The sequence below is a fragment of the Rhinolophus sinicus genome, chromosome 10 (genome assembly GCF_057876585.1).
Source record: "Rhinolophus sinicus isolate RSI-liver-muscle chromosome 10, RSI-T2T, whole genome shotgun sequence".
Taxonomy (NCBI): domain Eukaryota; kingdom Metazoa; phylum Chordata; class Mammalia; order Chiroptera; family Rhinolophidae; genus Rhinolophus; species Rhinolophus sinicus.
The window spans coordinates 164,834-188,337 of record NC_142510.1 but is presented as its reverse complement, the minus strand read 5'-3'; the positions used below and the strand labels follow the sequence as shown (position 1 = coordinate 188,337).

At 53.9% G+C, this 23,504-nt stretch overlaps 1 protein-coding gene across 1 annotated transcript in view; it reads right to left on the bottom strand.

The window, feature by feature from the left end:
- Positions 1-23,504, bottom strand: part of LOC109438481 (NSE1 component of SMC5/6 complex) — a 151,269-nt gene that overhangs the window by 15,755 nt on the left and 112,010 nt on the right. The gene's annotated exons all lie outside the window — the stretch shown is intronic.

Sequence of the window (23,504 nt, the reverse complement as noted above, 5' to 3'; positions counted from 1 at the left end):
CCCCGCGTCCCTTTCAGTCCCCTCCTTCTTGCTTTCCGCTCCAGCTGCACTGGCCTGCTCGGTGTTCTGTGAATGGCGTCCCCACCCGAAGGGAGCCCCCCCCCCCCCGCCCCAAGCTAGCCACATGGCTAACTCACTCCCCTCGTACATCCATGTGCTCAAACCTCACCTTCTGAAGAGGCCAATTCCAATCCCTCTTTTAAATAATTAAGTGAACATTCTATATTAAAATGGCAGCCACCACCCGGCTTCCTCACGCCCTTTCCTTTGCTCTACTTTCGTATAGCACTTAACTTACAATTTATTACATTTGTGACTCATTACCTATCTCCATGCACCAAGTATGTAATTTCCAAGAGATTGGAAACGGGGGCTTGCTTTATTCAGAGATGGAGCCAAGCACCTACGACACAGCCTGGCTCATACAGGGAGTCAACGACCACTTGTAGAGAGAATGAACTAGTTCCAGGTTTAAAATGAGGAAACTATGGACTATGGCATGAATGGCTCACAATCAAAAATGATTCTACCCCTTCCCCAATAATATCTTTAAAAACAAAAAAGGTTCTGAGCCAAGATCAAAATCTAGTCTGATCCACAGAACCAGTGCAATTGTTCCGTCCAAGAAAGACAATCCATTAACCAAGATGTGAGCTAAAGGTAATTTCTATCATAAAGGCCCTTCATCCCATAACCTATGGTGACAGACCCCTGTCTTTTCTCCCTCTAAACGTAGGGATCTATGTCTTGCATAGAAATAGCTAAGTAGGTGGGAGAGAGAGAGGAGACAGGAAAGAGGGAGGGAGAGGGAGGGAGAGAGAGAGAGAGAGAGGGACCAACACAGCCAGTGACTTAGCAGGAGAGCCTGGGGGGTCTGCCTGTCGAACAGCTGTGCCCCCTCATTGCTGAGACGATTCTGACCAGGGAAGGGGCCACGGGGACAGCTTTCCCAGTGACGTGGGGCCGAGAGTCAGCTTCGTGGTCATAGGTCTGGTATCTCTGCACCTGGAGTGGGTCCTGAGCACCAAGCACCTAGCCATGGTCTCCCTCACACACACACACACATACACACACACACACACACCTGGGAACACTGAAGCCATCTGACCGCCTGGAGCCCCCCCACATGTGCACACACATGCATGCACACACACATGCATGCACACACATGCACATAAACACGTACATGCACGTGCACACACAGCCTTTGTGGCCCTCCCCTTCCGACGAGGGATGCCATTTCCACACCGCTGGGCACCCACAGAGCTTCTGACACTAACTGTACTGAAACCCCAGGACAGGACACTGTCAACCAGCCTGACCTTGAAAACCCCATGCTGGGTCCTGACTCCCAGGACCCTACACTGCATATCGGCACCCACTCTGTCAAACCCAGAACCAGGCTTTGGTACAGGACCCAACTGCTGGCATCCTCCAGCTCCCTCTTCTACGCCGCAGCAGTTAAAGCTGAGGCCACTCAAGCAAACACACGCGATTCACCCGAATAGAATGATTTTCCCCACAAAGCTGCAAATGATCTTTTCTGACCCCCTAGCCCCTGCGATCCACTCCCTCTTCATCCAGGAGCTGGAACCATCTCGGATCCCAGATGACGGCTTCTCCAAGACGCGTCCTACGAGCACAGCCTCACACGGCGACACTGACACAATGTCTTCAAACATTTTTAATTGCCCTGTCAAGCTGACAATTACAGAAGTAATTATTGAGGAGACAATACCAGATACACTGACTGAATGGAGCGTCAACTGAGTTTTTATGTAATTATGCAGTTTAATGAATTGAGGGCTGCAGTAATGGACGATTGCTAGTTAATTAGGAACTCCCTTTATGCTAATAATGCCATTTATTGTCAACTCCCGGTATTTATTTTCAGTCTGTAAAGCATCGGACACATCTCCCTCTGACACTGGCATGCTGAGTGTGTTTCAGAGGCTTTGGCTGCCAATTGTGCTATTTATAGGTGGCAGGCGCTTCCAGTCGCTGACTGAAGAGCTCCAACTGGCTCCTATTCTGAGGATCTCATTTTAGACCTAGATTGTAATTATCCTCCCGCTGTGTCTTCCTTCTCCTGAGATCTGAGAGAGAAAAGTCAGGGCTATGGCAGCTGCCCCACTTCAAGGTCAACTTCGGCAAAGGGGCAGAGACATCCCTGTGTGGTGCCCGCTCTCACCCACCAGCCCGTCCTCGTCCCATGGAGAGCACAGCTGCAAACCACACTGAGGAGCAGTGACTCTCAACCAGGGCCAATTCTGCCACCAGGGGACACTTGATGATGTCTGGAGACCTTCTGGTTGTCACAACTGGGGTTTTACTACTGGCACCCAGTGGGTGGAGGCCAGAGCTGTGTCTGAACAGCCTACGATGCACAGGAGACCCGCGCCCCCACAGCCCCAAAGGTCGGCGGGGCAGAGGCTGGTAAACCACAGCGCAGAGTGTCAGAAGTCAAGAAGCAGGTGGGTCGTTGCCACCCCAGCTTCACGGAGGAAACAAAGATCTCACAGTATCTAGAACATGATGGAACCATCAGCTATGTGAAGTCGGCTACAGAAATGGTAAAGCCTGAGTCAGTTGTGTTTGTTCTGCAGCAGTGTACAAACGCGCAGATTTCTTCTCTCTGTATGAAAACAGAAAAGCGACGAGCGCTCTCTCCTGGAAGAACCTGGTCCTTGCACTGCCCTTTGGTCTCCTAACACCAGCAACCCAGACTCGTTTGTGACAAAGTTATTTACCATCTGGAGCAAAATGAGAAAACAAAGGCGCATGTGCTCAGATTTTCCTAATGTTAATTCAGCCAGTTTTTCATTCTAAGATTCTGTCTTTCCTACTTTTCCAGAAGACACCTGTGTTTCTGACTGGCCGGCATCCTTTCTTCTCAAAGGACAAATTGTCCCCACTCACTTTCAACATTCGATGGGGCAGGACCTGCTTGTCCAGTCCCAGGTCTGGCCTGATTAGCCATGTGGGCAGAGACCCAGTGGTCAGCCCAGGATGCTGTGGGGCCAGCGCATCCGACTCTCGTCAGCCAGGGTGGGACATGGCATGACGAAAACCTGCAGCTGACTGATGCCAGCTCTGCCACCCCAAGGATGAAATCTGCCTGAGACACAGTCAGGAGGTAGAGAAGCAGGACGGCGAGCAGGAGGCCTCAAAGGCGAGGAGGAGAGGACAGAGGAGGGAACCGTACATTCTGTTCTGTACGTTGTTATATCGCATCGTTACATTGTTTGAGACCCTGGTCCCAGCCATTCTGACGGCCTGGTAACGGCACAGCTTTTCATTGTCAGGTGAACAAATTCTCTGCTGGTTTGAGGGTCACCTCCTCATTCTCCCCCTTTGGCTTGTCGGCAGCCAAGCCCTGAATACCTTGTTCCTCGGGGTTCTAGCGAGGGTGGGTGCCCCTCTCCTCTCCCATCCTCAGTGAGGTCCTGCCCTCACCTCTGTCCTGTCACCACCCAGGTGCTGAGGACTCTCCATCTCACGCCCTCAGGCTTCCCCTCTGCCCAGATGTCACCAAGGCCCACCCAGCATCTCCAACGCAAGTCCCACCACAACCTCACTTCCCTCTACCTGTGTGTCCCATGCAATCCTGGTCACGTGGACGGCACTGTCACCCACCAGGGCTCGGATGAGGAAATGGCACCACCCTCCGTCAGGCCTTGTTTCTTATCCGTGACGTCTGGTCTCCACCACCACGTGGCCTCGTCGCCCTCACTCTATGCCCTTCTCCCTGTGCCATGAACTCTGTTCTCCATCCACACCCAGCGTGCAGCCACCCCGCTTGCTCCCAGCTCTGCGTGGAGGGCTTTCGTGTCCCCTGCTCCCTGAAGCCCTCCCCGACGCCCCATATGGACCACTCCCAGCGCAGAACGCACAGGTCACACACCCAGTGGCCTTGCCGAACACACGATACTTTCACAATTCCGTGTGGTCCCTCGAAGCCGCACATTCATGCTGCCTGCCTACCCTCTGGCACAGCTCCTTTGCCAAGGCTAACGCCCCAGATGTGCCACGTGCCCATTCTCCTCCTAAGTCAGCCACTTCCCAAGGGCACTGCAAGGAATTGGGGCTCACGGTTCTGATGCAGCAGTACCCAAACCTGTCCTCAACCGTATCTTTGGGGAACACTCCCCCAACTCAGGACCACATCTCCACACGCCGAGCAGCCCTGCAGCTCCCACGTCTTCCCTCGGGCACAAGACGCTCCAGGTAGCTTAGACTCAGTTAAGACCCTGCATGCACATCCATCTGAGGAGAAGGGAGGCAGATAGTTCTCATTTTCTCTTTAACAGCAGGAAAAAATAAAACACACCGCGCTAACTCAATACATTATCCTGCAGGGGAGTGACATGGTCAGATTTACGTTCTCTAAAGACCTCTCTGGCCTCAGTGTAGAAAATAGATTATGTGGGGGAAGAGGGTGTCAAGAGGGAATGTGGAAATACAAAGAGGAAGCTATTGCAGAATCCAAGGGAGAAATAACAACAGCCTGGAGTGTCAGCGCAGACGAAGGGGAATGGACACGTCCGAAAGGCATTTAGAAGATAGTCACACACACCAATGGTTGCCTAGTCCACTACCCACTCTCTTTATTACTGATAAAAACCCAGATACGTTCTGGTGGGCAAAGTGTGTGTTTAAAATATGGCCTTTCCAATCTCCCTTGCAGATACAGGAGACCATGTAATTCAGTTATGACCAAAAAAGTATAAGAAGACACTGGGTGAGGTTCCTGGGCTTTTGAAAAGGAAACAGATTTGAATGCCTTCAATGTCTGCACTTTCCCTTCATGCTTTGCCCTTCATCCTGCATGGAATCTGGATGCAATGCCAGGAGGTGTAGCAGCCGTCTTGGGCCACACGGTAATAAGCATACTGCCGAATTCCGAACGCTACAAGCGGAAGAGAGGAAAGGACGAGAGAGCCTGGCACGCTGACCGTATCGCACAGCTCTGAACCTGGAGTCAGCCTCCAGATTTCTTGTTAGTTGAGAAAAATCAACCTCTTCTTTGTTTCAAGGTCCACGTGATTGAGTTTTCTGTTACATGCTTCAAAATGCAACCCCTAATTAATCCAGACACGGAACAAGACTTAGGATGAATCGTGGCAGGGGAGCTGAGAAGGGGGCAGCAGTGCCCCGGAGGGACCCCAGCCAAACCCACTGCAGAAACGCCAAACCAACCATAAAGCGATGGTGAGCCAAATGTGAAGCTCAAAGAAGTTGTAACGTTTAACAGGGAGAAATATATTTGGGTCATAAACCTATTTCTTCCAAAATATTAAATCAACAGCAGGAGGACCCTCTACCTCTCTGGGCCGATGTGTTTATGAGCAGAGAGGGGATCATAATTTAAAGGTCTGTCAAGAACAGTGGATTTACCGGGAAGCCCGAGGGCCGCATTTTACCAGCTTAGAGCACGGGGTTTGCAGCCGTAAATACCCGCGCGCTGAGCCTCGCGCCGCCGCGCACTAGCTGTGCGACCCCGGGAGAGCAGGGACCCTGCCGCGCACCGCTCTGGACGCCACGTCCGCATCTGCCCACCAGTTTGTAGTAGTGACATTTCACGGCGCAGTCTGTTGCATTACAAGCACTAACGCACATAAAGTAACTAGCTGAATCTCTGCCACACACACGTTCTCAAAAAAATGTCAGGTTTTTTGCTCCCTTCCCCCGTCCCTGGTCTTCCCCTTCCTTCCCTGAGCGCTCTCGCTCCTCACCTACCAGCTCGGGCGCGTCTAGGAAGGAAACCGCCCTCACCCCATTTCGCAGACAAGGAAGCAAAACTGAGGCAGTCGCGACGGGGACGAGAGCCCGGGCCTCCTGGTGCTGCGTCCGGCCGGCCGTCCGTCCACCGTCCCCACCGAAAGGGCAGAACGCGGGGCTGAGGCGCAGGCGCTGGGGAAGGGCGCGAGGCTTCGAGCCTGTGACGTACCTTCACCGCCAGAGACTTCCAGTCACCCCCGTAGTCCATTCTTCTTCCCTCCTCGCACTTGGCAGGTGCACGGCCATTCCCGGAGTCAGGCACGTGGGGCGGCCACGTGGCAAGTCATCGCCTGAGGAGCGAGAGCGGCGTGCGCAGAGCCACTTCCGGCTCCGGCCCCTAAGCCCCGCCCCGGCCCCTAAGCCCCGCCCCGTACTGCTTCTCCTCGGTCCTCGTTTCCCCTTCCGCATTCTAAGGCCTAAGGGGCGGGAGGAAGGATGGAAGGGCCGCGAGAGCGCTGAGTCCGTAAGGACACCTGCCCTGCTCGTCGGGACACGCAGTCAGGTCTGTTGTGCAAGAGAGAAAATGCGCCTGATGTGTGACCACTACGCGTGCGGTCCCTGTGTCACTACAACGCGGCTGCGCGAGCTAAGCTGAAAACGTGCCGGGAACCTCTCGTTTGGAGCCTTTTATCTTTCATTTTTTAACTTTTATGGTTTAGGTTTTTTGGGGGCACTTAAAAAAATCGGCATACTTGCAGAAAGTAAAAATATTAGAATTACAAGTCCACATGCAGTAAAAACTGAGTTTCTGTCCCTAACCCCAGTTCCCAGCTTCCACTCCCAGAAACAACCACAATCACTAAATTCTTGGATATTCTTACAGAAATAGTCTACATCTATACAAATACACAATACATACCCCCCGTTTCCTTGTCTAATGTTAGATTGTGTATATTATCTTTTTCGCCGTCATTGTAACCATGGATTTTAATGACCATCCTACTTTTAGCACAAAGAACTTTTAAACACGAACACCATACTCCATGACACGGACACACTATTCATTATATTGAACACGTGTGCTATGAATATGTATTTATGTTGTAACATTGAGCTAGTTTGACATTACAGTGTTGAAGTAGGTATCCTGGCATGCATACCCGTGCATGCAAATCCTTTCAAGAATTTTCTGGGCCAAATATTCTGCGTGGCATTTTTTGTATTGTTTAATATTTTCATTGGGACATAACTGGCATATAACAAACTTTACGTTTTCAAAGCATATGAGCTGATGTGTGACGTGCACACCTATGAAGCTGACCCGAATCACAGCGCTGAGCAGATCCAACACTTCCAAAAGTGACATCCCTCCCCACATCTATCCCTAAACAACAACCTATTTGCTTTCTGTCACTAGAGGTGGATGTGCATTTCAATTATTTTAGGAAAACGGAATCACGTAGTATGTACTCTTTTGGCCTGCCTTCTTTCACTCAATACAATTGTTTTTACATTTACCTGCATTGTTGCAGGTATCAATCATTCCTTTTTTATTGCCAAACAGTATTCTGTTAGTGGACAGACCACTGTTTGTTTTCCCATTCACCTGGGGATGGACACTTGGGTTGTTCCCAGTTCCTGGCTATAACGAATAGAGATGCTACGAATGCTTATGTAGAAGGCCTTTGCACAGGCCCAGGCTTGTTAGGAAATACATAGGAAAGGAAAGGATGGGTGGTAAGGGATGTTGAACTTTTGAAGAAATTGCCAAACTGTTTCCAAAGTGGTCGCACCACCTCGCATTCCCCCAGCAGTGTCTGGGGGCTCTGATTGCTCTCTGCCTTTACCGGTATTTGGCATGGTGAGTCTTTTTAAGTGTAGGTGTTTGATTTCCTCCCCCGACTAGTGATGTGCACCTTCTCATGTGCTTACTTGCCATCTGTCTTCTTTGATAAGGCGTGTGCTCCTTAGTACGCAATTGTTTCTTGTTAAATTTTGAGTTTCATGTTTATTCTAGATGCGGTCCCTTTCAGATGTGTTATTTGCAAATATTCCCAACCCATTTGTGAATTGTCTTCTTATTCTCTTAACAATGTCTTTCAAAGACCTATGTTGGAATGTTTATGAAGTCCCATCACTGATTATTCTGTTTTACGGATGGTGCTTATGAAGTCCCATTATTATTTTCTGTTAGACTGGTAGAAAAGGGTAAAGGGGGTCCAATATATGGTGACAGAAGGAGAACTGATTCTGGGTGGTGACCACACAATGTGATATACAGATGATGTATTACACAACTATACACTTGAAACTTACATATGTGTAATTTTACTGATCAATGTCACCCCAATAAAGTTAATAATAAAAAAATGAAACAGCCACATGCATGTATTATCACAAACAGTGATAACTGCTTTCAAGGGAAAAGCAGCATGCTATTCCAGACAATGACCAGGCAGGTCAGGACAGCCTCACTGAGATGCCAGGTGAGCTGACGCCTTAGATGACAAGGAAGCCAGCCAGTGGGGACGTTCTGCAGAGAAGGACTCCGGGTGTGTCTGCATTCTCATCGGGGCCACAGCCTTCGTTAGGTTCTCAAATTGAACCGTGACCCCCTTTGTGTCTCCCCCTCCCCCCGACAAGGAAGCACACACGTGCACACGGCCAGGGCTAGGCCCACGTCATGCAGGGGCCTCAGGACCGACATCTCAGGGCACAGTGCTCTTTCTGTGACACCCCGCTCTCTCCAGGTGGTCCTCCTCCCTCTCCTGCCTGGCCTCACCCCTGCAGTTACAGATGCACTGCGGCTCCCAGCAGGGCGACAACTCAAAATGCCAGAGCAACAAGGCAGAGACGCAGCCTACAGACTGTCTCCTGGCCAGGCGCGCGCCTGTGACATGCCTGACAGCCTGGGAGACGGATGGCAGCAGGGCTCGGCCATGCTTCCAGGCCAATTGAAGCCATCCGTCCCGGGAACGGCCTCATACATCAACCTGAACACGCTCGGCCCAGCCGCCCCAGCCCACCCTCACCGCCCACTTTGGGCCTCTGGGCCGCTGTGCCCTGCAGGAGGGACTTAGTGGCAGGTCCGGCCCGGAACACAGGACACGCCTACACAGTCCCCATGGGAGAGGCAGCGCCGTGAAATCCAACACGAGCTTCTCTGGGTTCTCAGATGCAGTGAAGTGATCGTCTTAATAAAACACGTAACGCGCTGCTACAAAGACCTCACACGCATGCTCCCAAAGCAGAGACTGTGACAACTGGTCTCCATGTGTGATCACACTGTCCTCGCTGCCTCAGGCAATGGGCATTGTTGGCCCAGTTATAAGACGAGCAAGCTGAGGCCAAGGGGTCCTCCAAAACCAGATGCTAGGCAGAATTGGGGCGCGAGCAGTTTGCAGGCAGTAACACCTGAGAGGAGAAGGGCTGGCTGCTGCAGCCTTCAGGGGCTTTGCTGGCCTCACAAGTTATCTGTCATCCAGTGCAAGCTCCAGAGCAAAGTTCACCCGTCACAGGAGTCGCCCGTGGGGAGGAAGTGGCCATGCCCAGCGCTAACGCCTGCCCCAGAAGAAATGTAAGGAGCTAACGGCTGACCACACGGCTCATGGCTGCACAGCAAACTCCTTTCTCGGAGGGGGATCAAAGCAGGACCGAGCCCCATTCGGCTACCAGCCAAGCAGCCACCGCCACGCTAACCTGCATCCCCTCCCTAGAGTGCAAAGCCGACAGAGTGCCCGGGACCTGTGAGCAATGCTGCCTGCCACCCTCGCTGTGGAGATGGACCAGGGAACTTGTCATTGTCCCTGGGTAACACCACACGCCCGCGGTGGGCTGTGTCCTTGCTCGGAAGGAGCTCACGTTCTACATTCCTGGGCTGCCTTCCTCCGTGTTTGTCCCGGGATGGGGTTCCCCAGTGTGATGGTCTAGGAGAGTGTGCCTCTGATTCTGGCACTGCCTCACACACTCCCAGGGGCCTGTGTCTGAGAACAGGTGAAGGTTTCCGGAACCTCATCCCCCAGTTGCTGTAGAAGCATCGGGGTGGCTGAGAGGCACATGGACAGGGGAATGGGGTCAGGGAGGACCCCCGGGTTGCACAGGCTCTGTCTATGGCCCAGCTTCAGGTTGCACTTTCTCACCTCTGCTCCGAGCTCCAGCCCTGCTGGCTCCCGTCTGCTCCGTGAATGTGCCATGATTCCACCTGCCCCAGGACCTCTGCACATGCTGCTCTTACCTCCTAGGATGCTCTTCCATCCTCTGTTTCCTCTTCACCTGGGAGGGTCTTGGAAAAATCATCAAAATATTGCCTGAGACCCTCTGAAGGCCGTATTACAATAATGCCCTGGGAGTAAGTCCTGGCTGCAAACTGAAGTAAAACAAAGCCTGCGTTTGCTTCTAAGAAACGACTGCATGTCAGTGGTGCAAGGCCTTGAGCATCACAGTCACTTGCGTTCCTGACGTGTGGGTGTAGAAATGGCGGGCAGGCAGCAGGGAGTCATGGAAATTCTGGTCCACAGGGCCTTCTGTCTTTACCATTCGTGTCCCAGTTTTGTAGCGGAGACTTGCCTGTTAGGCCACTGCCTGCTGGAAATACCGGAGAGCCTTTTGAAGATCGGACGCCCAGGCCTCACCATCAGGTGTACCTAAGGCTCCCAGTGGTTCTCCTGGGGGCTGCCCCGTGGGACAGGGCAGATGCTGCCTCAGAGGGCGACTCAGTAACACGCCCTGAGCATGCACCCAAAAAGGAGAGGAAAGCGTGGTGGTGGTTCCCTCCTGCTGTCACATTCCCAAGCTGGAGCTCGGTGGAGAGGGCTGGAGACTGGGGACGGGGCTAGGAGCCTCCGTGTCTGGCCGGGTCTTCTTTTTGGCAGATTCTTTTCACCCGTCCCCAGATCCCACCCACCACAGTCGCCATTTCGCCATTTCGTTTGCTGGTTGGACTGGGAGGGGTTGTTTCCCTAACAAGCCCAGGCAAAACCGCCCAAAGGCCTCTGCCCCCTGACTGCACCGCGCTGGGGGGTCTCTGGGTACCCTGGGCTTCCCCCTCGCCCACCCCTGGCTCCTTCCACAGTCAGGGAGAGACGACATGATGCATGTGGCCTGAACACACACGCTCCTCTAACACCCTGGGTGCACTGACACATTTCACCCCCTTCCAGGGGGAGCCAGTACCCCCCCCCCATTTCACAGACTGAAGAAACTGAGGTTGAGACGCTCTGACTTGCTCAGAGGTGCCCAGCCCAGGTTTGGGGGCCGAGAGGTCGGACCACGCTGACACGGAATCACACAGGAGTTCCCGTGTCCCCAGGACGAGCATGGCCCGTCCCTGTCCTGTCCCCAGCCTTAGTGTCCCACAGAGCCTGGTTCCAATGCCAGCTCTGCCACCTGCCTAGCAGGCTGATCCTGGACAAGTGCCTTCACGTTTCTGACAACTCAGAGCTTCTCTGAAACAAAACAGAAAGCTTTTCAACTGCTGAAAAAAAAGAAAAAAAATCAGAGACAGGATATATGTAATAAAAAGATGGATCTCATTAATACATCGTGGAAAGTAAGGGGAATTTTTAAAAGTAAATGAGGCTTGTATTCCCAGGCGTGCCATAACACTTACAATGAAGTCCGAACATCACCGCACAGCCAGGGCCTCTCCCCGCCTGACCTCATTTCCCACCAGGCCCCGGCCCTCCCTCCTTCTGTCCCCAGGCCGCCAGCCCTTTGCTCTAGCTGACCCCACTCCTGGGATGCTCTCCCTGCAGAGCTTTCTATATCTGACTCCCAAGCTTCATTCACAGCTCAGCTCAAATGCCACCTCCTCAGAGAAGCCCTCCCTGACCACCTTTCCAAACGCAGCCACACACGCCACTGCATGTTGTCAGCCCACTGATCATGTTTCCCCAGGTCTGTGTCACTGTCTGGCGCTCTCCTTTCTACACACGTATGTGGGCACTTGGTAACTGTCTTTCTTTCTCCTTTGGCCGATAAAGCGGGTCCTCCCCTGTGTCATGCAGCATTTCATCCTCACACCTCGAACATGAGGGGCCAGGTGCTCAGTAAATATGTGTGGAAAGAGCACTGGCAGAGGGGTGAAGCACCTAGAATGCCCAACGCAGAGCCTGTGAGACAAGCCTGGGCAGCCGGAGGAAGCACTGGTCTACCTTTGCTGCCCTGCCCCAGGGTCTCAGACTGTGGTGACATCACGAAAGCGGTCACAGACCACGCATCAGGGGCGGGCGTGGCTGGGTTCCAACAAGGTTCTCTGCACAGAATGGCTGGGTCGACCCACAGCGCCTGGTCCAGGAGTGGCCTCTCGGGGACACCTCTGGGACAGAACGCAGGTGACAACCCAGGCCAGCGCTTGCCAAGAGGTCGCCCCTGGGTCAGGACTCTGGGTACAGGCCACAGGCTTCATCGTCCTGCAGGACGCTCACCCCCAGCTCAGTTTTCCATGATTTTGCAGAGCAGTGGAGGCAGGCCCAGTGCTGGTCACTGACGCCACTGAGAGGGAGCCTGCACGTTTAATTAAATGTTATTTGAGAAATAAAACCCAGGCCCTCAGCTGACAATGCAGAATATTAAAGCATCAATTTCCTGAAGGAAACCTGCCTTAATGAGATTCTCCAAATAAATGGAAGGGGGAAGCATATTAATCCAGCTGCCAATGTCAGCCGCAGAAACTCAGGCGACGTCTCCGTCAGTACAAGCTGGCCGTACTGATCTGCTGGGTGGGGATGGCGGGTAGGACAGCCGAGCCCAGGGCTCCAGATACAGCCAGACCCCCAGAAAGCAGCTCTTCCCTCTCCCAAGCCCCTAAAATGGGGACAAGTTGCACCCACGTGGCCAAAGGTGCTAATAACTGGCGTCAAGCTGGGGGCTGTGCAGTGTCACTGGGCTCGGCTCTTGGTCCTGTCCCAAGCGACCTGTCCCTCAGTGACGTGGAGGGAGTCAGGGGAGACTGAGCCCACTTTTTGATAAGCTAAAGCTGGAGTGCAAGTACATCCTGGAAGGTGCCTGGAATCCTTAGAACAAAACAGGCGCCTGTGCAAAGTTTCCTCTCCTCGCACAGCCTTTCGATGCCCTGCTGGCCCAGCAACCAGTGTGAAGAAGGCCTCCCCACTCGAGTGAGTACATCTTCGGGGTTTCTGCCATTCTTTCGCTCCTTGTTCTATTATTCACTTAATATATTAGCTTTAATTTGATTCATTCATTATCTCAAAAAAAGCTTTTAGAGGACACTTGAGGTCACTACTGTACTTGAAAAACTGGTATTACTTGCCTCCAGCAAAAAGTCACCATAAGGACAACAATGAAAACTTTGCTGCTGCTGCTGCGAAATGTCACCTGCAGTAAAAGTCTGACACGCGCTCGCTCTGTCAGTTACAGCGGGCGGAAGTTAGGGACACGCTAATGACACACAGGAACCACTGAGATGTTCACATCCAACTCCCAGCCACTGTGCCAGGACCTGTGCCCCAAGGCGGCCCTTCTGCTTCTGTGGCTTCCACGCCAAGTCCCCTAAGCGACGCACTCCTGGTTCTCGGCTCTCCCCAACTCCCTGGCACTGCCTCTTCTGTTCCCAAATGTCACAGAGCAGCTTCACTCTGGGACATGAGGTCAAACAAGGCTCGGCCCCCCCAAGTAGCCAGAGATCTTTCTTGCATCAAGTGCAGTTGGCCGGGGAGGGGGCGAGGCTCAGCCCTTTCCGACACAGTGGCTTCTACCTTCCCGATGGCCACAGTAGGCGCCCGTCCACAAGTGTTGGTGACGACTGGCCAAACGCAGCACTGCGCTCCTCTCAGACCCCGTCCAGGACGCCCGCCGTGCTCGGGGCGGACGCTCCTGTGCGCGTGTCCATCTCAGTCTGGGCACGTGCCCCAGAGCGGCGGGAGGGCATGTGGCTGCTTTGGGGCAGTCGGACCGAGTGTCCACTCATCACTATTAGTCTTCATTGAATACTAAACATAAATATGGAGGATCGGGAGAGACAACCAGATTGTGAAAAATCTCCCAAATTTATTTTTGCAGTGCTGTTAAATCCATTTCTGATTAAAATAATTCATCACTTATCCAAGCAATACTGGATGGTTATCCATATGTGACTCTGTCTTAGAAATATGCACCAACCTAAAGTGATTTTTAATAAAAATATATTATTTGTAGCCTGCAATTTGGTTCCGAGGGCTGGTTGCTGACAAAGGCACGGGAGCCATTCTGTGAGTCGGTGACTGTCTTCCGGAAGATAAATTAAGGAGAAAACAGGAGAGGCAGCTAACTGCCACTGTGACACTGTCACCCCCAGTTTCATTTTTCTTAATTTGGGGTAGGAGATGGGGCGGGTGTGGCTGTTGTTTTGTTTTTAATGAAGTCAGTCAGACAGCGCCTGGTAACTCGGGCTGGGTCTGCAGTTTCCTTGGAAGTGTCATGACTTGGAGAAATGTCTGAGAAATTACCCAAAGGTGCCCCCACTCCATAGGTCCCTCACGCGTCACAACCCACCACGCCCTGCTGCCCAGGTCCTCTGAGCTGCTGCTGTCTCTGAAATAAAGGGGGGGCACAGGAAACACCTTCACGTCTGCTGGCATCTGCATAAAGCAAGTCTAGAGGGACCTTGGAGACGAAGAAGTGGGTACGTGCAGGGGATGCAGGGAGGCGTTGACGATGTGCCTGTGGAGTCCCCCTCCCTCCCCGGGCAGCGTGGGAACTCCATGTGACCTTGTTCTCTGTTGTAGACCAGACCCCACATGGTGCCCAACGCACAGTAGGTGCTCGATCAATATGTGTGGCGAGTGCATGAGGAACCATAAGGTGTATAACAGTGGGTAAGAGCAGGGACGCTGGTGTCAGGCAGATCTGATGGGGCTGTGTGACCTTGGAAATGTGAACTAACCTCTCTGAGACCCAATTCCTCCCCTACAGGGGATGGAGTAAGGTACCTGTGTGCAGTGAACATGCAGCGTTAGCAATGTGATTGCATTTGTGGCCATGGTTGTCACACTATGTGACAACTGACCACCACTCTTCTGTGTCCATCTCTGTTACATTCCTGCAGTGCCAGCCCTGGGCTGGAAACCGGCAAGAAAGCCATTCTGAGAAGGTGTGTTGACCGACAAAGCGGGAGCAAATGAGTGAGGAGCCTTCTGCCAGAGGAAGAGGAGGAGGCAGAGCAGCCAGGCGCCACTCTTGCTGATGACCGCAACCCAGGCAACGCAAAGCTCCCAGAGCTGAGTGATACCAAAGGCCAGACGTCCGCCCTGCAGCAGACCACCAGTGGGGACTCAGATGAGCTCAGAAGCTGAGCCAGAGCTCAGCACCCGTGTCCTCTGTGACCCCGCTCGGGCAGCCCTCACCCACCACGTCCTCCTAGAGGTGGGTGCTGGCCTCGGCCCTCCGCTCACCGGCCTTCGGCCCCAGCAGCCCTCTCCTGGTGTGGCTTGCCCCTGGGTGCCACCCTGTCCCAGTCTGGGCACACACAGCCTTACGCTGTCCCTCTTCCCCAGCGCCTGACATCGGCCCAGTTCACTGCGCTGGGCTTCCATCTTTCACACAAAAAATGTGCAGTCCCTGTTTGTCCAGCCCAGACCCAACACTTCACAGGTGTTTTGACATTTTCCAAACAGCAAAACCAAGGACCAGAGAAGTTCAGTGACATTCCCACTACCGCACGGCTGTGAAGAGGCCAAAGCCAGGTCCGTCTGCTCCCAAGACCTGGGATGTGAACCGCAAGCTATGACACCTGTGGCACCGGCTCACCCACAACTATGCCTCATCCATACTAATAGCTGTCAGGTTGCCTGCTCCACCTGGGAATGCAGCATCCTGGGCAGTGCACATCCTATGACCTCTCTGAATTCCTCCCCAGACGGGGAGCTCACTCCCTCGCCACCTCTTCCCCTCTAGTTCGCTTTCACCACCCTGGTAAGCAAGCTGATGCTCCTCGGAGCTCCCCAAGTCAGGTGGGTAACTGCTGCCCCCACCTCCCACCACAGAGACCAGCCTGGCACCGTGCTAGGCACGTAATAGACGCTCACTCAATACGGCCCGCTCCGGGTGCAGCCTGGGCAGCCAGACCGCCGAAGAAGGGGTCCTCTACTCGGCCCCGATTGTATCAGGTGCAGCTGAATGTCCCTTTAAACACAAGTTCCCTTGTGTGGCCGGGTGGACAGACGGCTCCTTGGATGACTAGAGACGTACCATCCTGGGCGAGTAAATCCAGCTGGCATTCACTCCATTTGCTTTTCCTTCCGTCAAATACTCACTGTGAATATAACCTGCTGGGCACTAAAAACCCAGACATAAGTCAGTCTCTGACCACAGAGAGAGTCCCGTGCACTCAGGGCCACAGAAGTGGAAACAGACAACAAAAGTGCAAGTAGCGGAGACTGGTCACACTATAAGTCAGTAGTTCTCTGCATGGCTCCTCATTCAAGGCCGCCACGCCCAGAAGCTGTGTGCTCGGCGACCCCGTCTGCCTCGTTGGGCGTTCGCCTTCTACGTAGCCATTGCCTGTGGGAGGGAGCGCAGAGCCGGGCAGATGAGTAAAAGGGTAAGTGAACGAATGAGTGAATGAATGAATGAGTGAGCTTCCTACACGTCTACCCAACGTGGTGTTGCTGGAACAGGCACATGCCAGCTGCCTGGCACAGTGGGTGTTGGACAACACGTCTAACCTCGTGAGGCAGCTGCCAGTGGGTGTGGACACTGACATGGGGACACGCAACCCGGCAGAAGGGACCACACAGACAAAGGCAGGGACCTGGTAAAGACTGAAATGTCGGGAGCTACAGGTGTTACCGTGCCGCTGCCGAAAGCACTTCAGTTCTGGGCAAACACATGAAATTACCTGCATTTGGAGCACAGCCTGAGTCTGCAATAGGACCAGCGGGGCTGGCAGCAGTGGGAGGGGAGGGGCCGTGTCCACACCCTCGAGAGCAAACCCCTCCCATCCCCCCCCCCCCCATCCAGCCTGCGTCTCTGGACCTGTAGCCTTGACCTTGAGCGCCTGCTCCCATGGGATGGAGACTGTCAGGCGTGCAGAGCAGACAGACACGCGCTAAAACGCATGGCACTCTAGCGACGGGACAAGTGACGCGCCCTTTCCTGGGTCTGACAGATTCCAGGGCTGCTCATCGACCAGTGTGCCTCCCCCACGTGCTGTGATTAGCTGGGGTGCGGTGACAGCCGGCTGACATTAATTATCTGCGAGTTAGAACATCTGAGAACACAAACAGAGGACTGTCAGCAGGACCCAGCGGCGGCGTCACTGCTCCTGTGCTTTGCAGCTGGGGCTCTGAGCAGGGATGGCAGCGTCTGGGGGGGGGGGGGGGGGGGGGCGGGCAGCGTCTGGGGGGGGGGGGGGGGGGGGCGGGCAGCGGCCTCCGTGGTTGTCCGTGAACAGCCTCTGGGTTAGTTCTTGACACGTCAGGACCCGCGCTCACCAGCACCTGCCCCAGCTCCTCCGAAGGACGTCCATCTCTGCCCACTTGGCCGCACCCTTCCAGCTGTCCCAGCACTGCAGTTCCCTCCTGCCCCTCCCTCTCCTGAGGCCCCAGCAGCCCTCTCTGCCCTCGGCAGCCAGAGGGGGTCTTCAGAAACCAAGTGGGACCAGCTGCCCTCTGCTTGGGCCCCACCTCCTGCACCGCCAGCCTGTGGCCCTGCTCGCCCTGCCCCCACTCTCCCCGCCCCCATCCCCCTCACTTCCCACCTCCCCCGCACCCTAGGGTTCCTTACATCTCCTGTCATGTGTCCGTTCCCCCACTATGCATCCCTCACCCCCAAACCACTGCTCGTTCCTTTGTCTCACCAGGAGGCAGTGCACCTGAGAGACCAAAGACTTGGAAGCCGGGGTATCCCGTCCGGCCCTTTAGTGGCTGTGTGACTCAGGGCAGGTACTGAACCTCCATGAGCCTCAGTTTCCTAGTCTTGGGGAGATTGTGCTGTCAAGTATATTTTGAATTACAGCAAGCCCAAGGCACATCAGTACATTATGTTTCTAATAAGGAGAGGGGCAGGTGGTAGTGAGAGCGAACTATGCTTCCAAGGTTTGTCTACCCAGGTCCCAATCCTGGCTGTGGTGTTCCCACTGTGTGAGCCTGGGCACGGCACCTGCCCTCTCTGGGCCCCAGCTACCTTATCTATTATTAATAAACGGGAGCACTGATGGGCGTCACAGCACAATAAGTTATTTGAAAAGGACATCCCTTTAGAGAAGGGGCCGGCCTGGGTAGGAAGGCAGGACGACTGTGTCCCCAGTAAATTGGAAGTATCTGCCACCGGTGCTAACAGTGTTTATTTGCAGGAAATGACCACACTCAGGGGACCTCGAAACTCAATGATTTGACTTCCACAAAGAAGCAAAGAATATTCTTCAGCCTCCCCTGGCTCTTTAGGCTCAGTGGGTCACATGCGTACCCCAACCCAAAAAGTGGGAATTTGGCCTCCATTTTCTTGGCCCCAAAATGTGTACTGGAAATGACAGGCACTTTGTCTCTGATGGCTGTTGTCAGGGTCGCACGGGAGAACCGAGACAATGTTTACCAGCTGCTGTCCATCAGTGAGGACAGGATGTGCCGCGTGTGAAGTGAGTCCATCCCCGGAAAGGACTCACTGTTCCTGTTCCCGGAGCCCTCACCCCCTTCCCAGCTGAACCAAGTAAAAAGCTGACAACACACCCACAGTTAAACTGGGGGGAGAGGGTCTCCTAAAGGCTCAAGCTCTCCTGTCCACATCTAGGAGTATCTCGACAATTAATTCCAACACCTGGTTGCAGCCTACAATGAACTGACGGCACTAACTGACAGTCGGGGTCCAGTGGCTTCCAGATGCCAGAGTCTCCTCGCTGAAGGCAGATCATCAAGGGCACTGCACTTGCTGCTCCCCACGCTGGCCTGGGCCACCCTCGCAACTTCAGCCCTCGTCACCCGCCCAGTGCCCCAGAGTCCCACCCCAGGACAGGTCACAGGCCCTCCGAGGCTTGCGTCTGCCATCTATCAAAGGAGCTGCTCGGCTGGGAGAATTATTAAAACGGTGTTAAGCTCTGAAACACTCACCGGGGTACTAAAGGATCACACTTCATGGGATGAAATTTCATGAGCAGCAGTGAGGAAATGCTCAAAGGGGCCTGGCTGAGAGCTGGCGATTCCAGAACCACTCACTGTGACAGGGGCTCCTGGGTAGAATCCAGCCTGGGTCCCGGAGTAAGACAGACCTGGATTCGAATCAGGATCTTGCCAGTTATTAACTGTGCAACTATTATTTCTGTCTTCTTTGCCATCACCTCTCCTGCCCTGTAGTGGACACTCGCTTCCTGTGACGGAGGATAATGGTGGCACCTACCCCATCAGCTGCCCCAAGGACCAAATCAGGTGACACATGTAAGGTGCTTTAGCTCGGTGCCTGGCACGATGCTCGTGCAAAAGCCTGGCAACCATCGTGTTTTAAAGAACAAGGCACCCCTGTGTTTCAAACTCTAGCCCACCCGAATCAACTGGAAAGTGTGCTAAAAATAGGTTGTTGGTCATGATCCCACCAGGAAAGAGCTGGTAGTTACGTGACATGATGGATGGGCGGAACCCTTTCGCAATTTACAAGTGAACCGAATACACACATTACACACCAGTATCAACAGAGACTCAGAACTCAGTCTCGCCCACCTCACGCACCTGGCAGGCGGCGGTACCTGGACATTCACTCTCGGCCGACATGTCAGGTACCGCTAACCGGTGGCCAGTGCTAAAGCCCAGACTGCAGGTGTGTTTTGTCTGACCCACAGAGTGCCTTCAATCCCTGAATTCGTGGCCAATTCTTAAATATACTCGAACTCGAACTCGAACTCAAACTCGAACCCAAACTCGAACTCGAACCCAAACTCGAACTCGAACTCGAACCCGAACCCGAACCCGAACTCGAACTCGAACCAAAACTCGAACTTGAACCCGAACTCGAACTCGAACTCGATCTCGAACCCGAACTCGAACCCGAACTCGAACTCGAACCCGAACCCAAACTCGAACTCGAACCCAAACTCGAACTCGAACTCAAACTCGAACCCGAACCCGAACTCGAACCCAAACTCGAACTCGAACCCAAACTCGAACTCGAACTCAAACCCGAACCCGAACCCGAACCCGAACTTGAACTCGCACCCAAACTCGAACTTGAACCCAAACTCGAACTCGAACTCGAACCCAAACTCGAACCCGAACTCGAACTCGAACTCGAACCCAAACTCGAACTCGAACCCAAACTCAAACTCGAACTCAAACCCAAACTCGAACTCGCACTCAAACTCGAACCCGAACCCGAACTCGAACTCGAACCCGAACCCGAACGCGAACTCGAACTCGAACTCAATCTCGAACCCAAACTCGAACCCGAACCCAAACTCGAACCCGAACCCGAACTCGAACCCGAACCCGAACTCGAACTCAAACTCAAACTCGAACCCAAACTCGAACTCGAACTCGAACCCGAACTCGAACCCGAACTCGAACCCGAACTCGAACTCGAACCCGAACTCGAACCCAAACTCGAACTTGAACCCGAACTCGAACTCGAACTTGAACTCGAACCCGAACTCGAACCCGAACCCAAACCCAAACCTGAACCCGAACCCTCGAACCCTTGGATTTCCACGAAGGGCAGTGCAGCCCTGCGGTCAGCCACCTGCTGAGTGGCCTCCGTGGCCCCAAGGGTCAGACTGGCTCTGGGACCTCGCTGGCCTTCCAGACCTCGGGCGGGGCCTGATAGGCGTCCAAGTAACAGGTCCAGAAGCCACGTGGCATTTCCTTTAAAAAGCATGACTGAACTGAGATCAAAAGATGGAATTGGTTTGGGAGGGGCAGGTCCCATGCTCTCCGAGCTGCGTCTGCTGGGAGAAGACAGTCTGCCCGGTCTGAACGCAATCGATACAGCTCAGCCATCCCCCAGAAACTGTGAAATTGCATAAAAGATTGGATCAAAGGCCCGCCCCACCAGCCGCCAAGCTGTAATGACTTCTGCGGTCTTTCTTAACCGATTTTAATTTTTATGTTTATTATTTGGGGACTGCTGGAGCTGAGGACATGCCTCACTCAGCCTCCAGACCCCACTCTCGTCCTCTCCGGCAAAGCACTTGAAGAACTGGGAAAAACTCAATTGCAAAATAAAAGCAGTTGGCTCTCAGGGTCTCATGTTTTGTTTCTGCTCCCCAGGCTCAGAGACAGCTCGGGAACTTAATTAAAATCAATGGAGAAAAGAATTGAATGCATCGCCATGTGAACATCTCTGAAAGTCTGTGTCGCCGCGTGGAGGCTCCGGAGCAGTACGACCACCTCAGGGCAGCTCTCTGTCTGAAAGCAGGAATCTGAGGAACAGACGTCAGGAGGTCAAGGTCTGGCCCTGCCCCTCACTCACAGGAAAGGCCACCAGTAACCGAAAGACCCCCATTCACTGTGGAACAGGGTGCGCATCACACTGAGCTCCCTCCAACCACCCCAGAGCCATTGGGCCGAACCCCACTTTGCAAATGAGTTAAGTAATATTCCCAGCTCCCGTGTATGAGCTCCGGGAGCTCGGCTCTACTCCCCTCACCGGACTTTCACCAGTTTGGGCTGGAGTTCCTGCCACCGGTGTTGAAAGACCCCTGATAAAAGGGGTGACATGAAGGGAGGAAGTGGGAATCAGTGACTATCCTCTCTCCTCTCACGCTGGCACTAGCTGGCACTAATTAAAGCCCGTCCCCAGCGCTCTCACAAAACCACCCCCTTATCCGCTGTTATCCAGTCAGCAGCTGTCATTTCTGCCTGGAGTGATAGGAAAGGCGGGCAGAGGCTGTCAGCTCTTTCCACCCTCCTCCGTCTGTGAACTGCTACTGTGTTTCCCCAAAAATAAGACCTAACTGGAAAAGAAGCCCTAGCATGACTTTTCAGGATGACATCCCCTGAACATAAACCCTAATGCGTCTTTTGGAGCAAGAATTAATATAAGACCTGGTCTTATTTTCGGGGAAACACAGCAGTGTCTCCACAGCCTGTGCCCCAAGGCAGACCCGTGAGAGACCCTGTTCTAGAATCAGGGGGTCCTGGTCTCATCTAAGTCCACGTCTGTCTTAGTCACACACCCCATGTGAGCCCTCCATCCTGGCCTCTGTTCCGGGAAACCCACCATTCCCACCTGGCAAGCAGCTCAGACTCGTGAGGTGGGGGCGCCTAGAAGTTAGGGCCCGGGTGCACATGGGCCGGGGTCAAACTTAGGTAGGGGAGGAGGGAGGCACAGTTGGGCTCTGGACCTCTGGTAGGACCTACAGGTTTGCCTGGCTCGAGCCGAGCGTCACTGTGACCTGAGCCGTGGCCGCCCAGCCTACAGAGCTGCAACAAGCCCTCTGTGTCCACAGCTTAATAAAGGAGTCGTCGTTTCATTGTCGAGCGCATGGCCAACCCCATCCAAATCAATTAGTTCCTTAATCACACTGTGAACGGAGCCGCCGACAAGCGTCCACATGGGAGCGATGAGTATCGCTGGCAGGTAACCGCCAAAGGCTTGTGATAGCGTGAAGCATCCTGGATGCCGCACAGCAAAGCCAGAGCCTAACTGGTGGGAAACGAGGCTCCAGGCGGCTGGACCTTGTTAATGCTGACACAGGTGGCTACTCAGAGCGAGGCCAGCACCAGCCCGGGAGGGGGAAGAGTGAGGGTCTCCCTCAGCAACGGATCTTTCTCAAACCCCACGCTGTAGATAGGTCATCCCCACCCATCTGTACCCCAGACGTTCTGGAAAAGGTCCAGGAACTGAGCATAGAGGCTCATGGGTACAGGTGGGCAGACACCGGAGAAGGGTGAGGCAGGCAGGCGGGGCCGCCCTACAGGGTTGCACAGGTTGTGTACTGCGCAAGGCTCCCCCTGAAGTTCCGGCCTGAGCTCCGCCCACTGGGCCTGCGACCTGGAACGGGGCTGCACCCGCCCTGAGAAGGGCAGGGTTTGCTCTCACCCAACTGTCCCGAGGGCGAGCTGCACATGCTCTCTGAAACCCAGTTTCTCCGTGTGAAGAGACCGGGTTAGGTGGGCCGTGCCTTCTGAATGTACCATTGCTCCTCCCCATCGTGTCCACTGAGTCATGGGAAAAACATACCATGATGCCTACTGTCAGCTATGTGTTAATACAGCATCTGCAGATATGGACACGGCCACCCGGCCGGAGGACACACAGGGCCCTGGGCACAGGTCCCCAGCAGTCTCGGGGGGGCGGGGGGGGGAGGGGGCGTGGCGGGGCCACACCCCGGGCCCAACACAGGACTTCCTCCCGTGGCGCCCGCCCCGCAGCCAGCACAGCAAGGGCAAACAGTGGGGGTGTTAACACGCAGGAGCCATATCGCTTTCCCCTTCCGACTTACCCATCCCTCACCACTTCCGGCTGGGATCGCCTTGAAGTCATAGCTATGCCTTATTCATCGCTGGCACCCCAAAATGTAGCCTCGCGTCTGACATACGGGCCAGGCTAGTAACGGTTTCAGGTTCATGGTTCAGCTTGCTGTGTGCTAAAAATAAGCACTTCGCACCCATTAACTCCGTCAGTCCTCGTTTCCACTCTGCACCGGGTCATTAGCACCTCCTTTTCCACAAAGGGCCAGAGAGTAAGTATTTTAGGTTCTGTGGCCTACAGTCTCTGTCACAACTGGCCCACCCTGCCATGTAGCTCAGAAGCAGCCACAGACATAAACCAACGAATGGGGCGGAATCTATGGATGCTGACATTTGAATTGCATCCAATTTTCACGTCATAAATTATTATTCTTTTTTGGATTTGTTCAGCCACTT